The 3,399-nt window shown below is 44.4% G+C and overlaps 1 protein-coding gene across 2 annotated transcripts in view; it reads right to left on the bottom strand.

The window, feature by feature from the left end:
• Cfap69 (cilia and flagella associated protein 69) overlaps positions 1-3,399 on the bottom strand; it is an 85,150-nt gene that overhangs the window by 21,235 nt on the left and 60,516 nt on the right. The window lies entirely within an intron of this gene.

Genomic DNA, 3,399 nt, shown 5'->3' with positions numbered 1-3,399 from the left:
GGTGGCCTACCCCAGCATCCATCCCATCTGTGATCTGCTGGGTGGCCTACCCCAGCATCCATCCCATCTGTGGTCTGCTGGGTGGCCTACCCCAGCATCCATGCCATCTGTGGTCTTCTGGTCCTACACACTCAAAGCTGCAGGAACCCTAAAACAAAGAGCAACAACAGCAGGATGTCCAAGAGGAAACCCAGTGAGGGCTCAGCATCTATAGTGTGGCAGAAACCAGAGGCCTAGACCAGGCCAATGACTCTTTGCAATGAACACTTGCAAGTGAAGATACATGGATAAGAGGGTTTACTGCGTGACTCGCTGTGTCACACTACAGCTTCCATGATGAGATTTTTCCCTTTTTGTTCTTTTCTTTTCTCTTTCAAATTTTATTAAATTGGGGGTGGCGTTGCAAGGGCACAGGGTGGATACAAAGGGACAGGGAAATGAATGGGTTTGAGATGCATATTTGAAAGACACAAAGAATAAATAAAGAGAAGGATAAAAACATGTAATTTCATGAGGTAAAGATATATACTTCTGCAAATTTGTTATCAAAATGTCTAACTATAGCTGGGCGGTGGGAGTGAACACCCTTAATCCCAGTATTCTGGAGGCAGAGGCAGACAGATCTCTGTGATTTCGAGGTCAGCTTGGTCTACAGAATGAGTTCCAAGATGGCCAGGGCTACACAAAGAAACCTCATCTCGAAAAAACAAAACAAAACAAAAAACCCAAAAAAACAAAATGCTAACTGTAGGTTGCCCTATCTCTCCTTTTCTCTGTAGTTAACTGGTAACAGATTTCGGAGAGCTCTCTAAGCGTGTGGTCTCCCTGCTGCTCTGTGTCTTCTCTAGGAGAGCTCTCTAAGCGTGTGATTGTACTTGTGTTTGATCCAGGAAGTCTACACAAAGTGGTGAAAGGAGAGAAGTGACTCCACAAAGATTTCCTCTGACCTCCAAATGTGGATTGTGGCGTGCGCGCACACACACACCCACCCACACCCACACCCCATGCATACATACATACATATATATATGTAAAATTTATATTAAAATTAAAAAGCCCACAGCACTGCACATACAGACACTCTATCCCCATGAAGGATGGAATTCAAACTCTGCTATTTACCACTCAAAGATTTTTCCAACTTGTTTGCTGCTTAGGCAATCGACTCTCATCACATTGTCTTTCTAACCCTCGGGCTCCGTTCAGGCCTCTCCAGCACAAATCCCGCTTATGTCAACACTGCACCTCCGCTCCTGACGCCTCACCCCCTTGCTTTCGAGAACACCCACTGGAGCTCCAACCGAGACTGCCCGAGTTGGAAAATAACTTAAGACTCTCTAGCTTTACAGTTTCTGCCACTCACAGGCGCCAGGCGAGGGTGCAAGATAAGACAGGCTATTTTCTTTGGTTCTCATCAGGGCAAGGTTCCCAGCATTCTGACGGATACAGCTTTTACTCTCTCTAAGGAAAAAGCGTATCTACACAGACACTGTATTTGTAGTGCACTTTCTACATTTTTGAGGATGGAACTTCTATAAAGCCCTGCTAGGCTGAAAAGGACAAGGTCCCTGCATCTAGAAATTCTGTAACAAAGAGCAGCTTTGAATGGAAGGAAAACGTCCTGGGAGAACTCGTGCTGATTGCTAGGCTTCCCCTAACACATTTCCTCAGTTCAGGCAGGATTATGAGAGAATCCTGCCTGGGATTATCTCTCTGGGCAGACGACTGCATCTCCAACCACAATGGGGCATTTGGACTCAGTTTTGTGCAATGGAATGCACGGAGTTGTGATTAAAATGCACTTCCATGCTGAGTCGCCTTAAGCTCGTCTAGAATAAAGGCAAATGTTTTCACATAACTTCGCTTTCAATTAATTGGTTTTTAAATTGGGCATGGCTCAAGCCCAGTAAGGGATTAAACATAGGTCAGGCTTGTCTACACAGCGAGGCCCCTCCCTTCTCTCTATATATTGATATGTATAGATATACATATCGATAGATAGATATAGAGAAATGTTTGGTTTTTCTTGTGAGTGTTGTAGTTGGAGGGCACTATTTCTCTTCTAATGATGAATGAAAAATATTTTAGTAAGTAGAGGATTCTTTTTTTTTTTTTAAAGCATATTGCAATTAGCAAGGTTTCAATATAAACCTCGAAAGTCCCTCAAAGGCCCATGTGTTGGGAAGTGGTGTAAGGTTTAGGTGGTAGGTTCTACTTAGAGGGTGATGGCAACCTGGTCCCTTCTGGTTTCTCCTCCACTGCTAAGCCGCTAAGACAATGCTTTATTTACCACAGGTTCTAAAACATGAAGCCAATTCCCACGGATGGAGACCTGTGAAATTGTGAACCAAAGGCTTCCTCCCAGGCGTCTGTCACTGTGACAGACAGGTAACATGAGCAGAACACAGGGAAGCCTAGGCCCCTAATATGCTGCAGGAAGGCATGTTACTGGGCGTGGCCTCTTGGACTATTTACCTGGATGCTGAAGCAAGTCCGGCCCTTTCTCTCCTCCCCCCTGGATCCCCTTTTGCTGGTCCAGATTGTTTGGATCTCATCTCCATCCACCGTTCAAGCAGAGAATCCTGATTTGTAAATTTTCCCCCTAAATAAATGTCTATCTCTCAGTTCCGAGCCAATGTGAGATTTCTTTTAAGCGCCCAATACCTCTGCCCTCACTAACACACACTGCTGTGGTATCTGCACGTGACACTCTACATCCGTGGACACTGGAAGTCACCTCTGAATCACAGCCAATCCTAATCCAGTGGGAAGGCTAACATTTGTCAGAAACTGCTACTTAGGGAGTGATGACGGGGAAAAAGTCTTTCTGCCTTCAAACACACTTTTTCTTTCTCTTTTGTAATTTTGGCCTGTGGTTAGTTGAGTATGTGGATTCAGAAAGCTGGGCCACACAGGGACAACTCCAGGACATTTACATGAAGCGATGCCTGAGACAACACTTTTAAAACCAGGAAGAGGGAGGGCCGAGGGACTGACTACCTACTTACAAATAATAAAGGGCAAGACAGCTTGAACTGGAAGTTGAGATACATGGATTCTCTAGTATTTATGTTAGAAAAGAGACTCCTGGACACTGGTCTCTGTGCACCAACGCTCCAGTGTTCTAAATGGACCGGAAAATGTAACTTAGATCTTTTTGGAAAATGGTTCCACAGTGCTTGGCCAGAAGTGGTCATCTCATCACCAGAAAAATGAAACATGACAATAGTTCCTTTAAATTAAAAAGATATTGTTGATGAAGTAGTCTCTAAAGTGTGGGGATAAAGCTTAAAGCATTGTTTGATGTGGGAATGATTTCTAATTAATAAAGAAACTGCCTAGGCCCATTTCATAGGCCAACCCTTTGGTAGGCGGAGAAAACAGAACAGGATGCTGGGA

Source organism: Microtus ochrogaster, chromosome 26 (genome assembly GCF_000317375.1).
Source record: "Microtus ochrogaster isolate Prairie Vole_2 chromosome 26, MicOch1.0, whole genome shotgun sequence".
Lineage (NCBI taxonomy): Eukaryota > Metazoa > Chordata > Mammalia > Rodentia > Cricetidae > Microtus > Microtus ochrogaster.
This window is presented reverse-complemented; position numbering and strand designations above follow the sequence as displayed.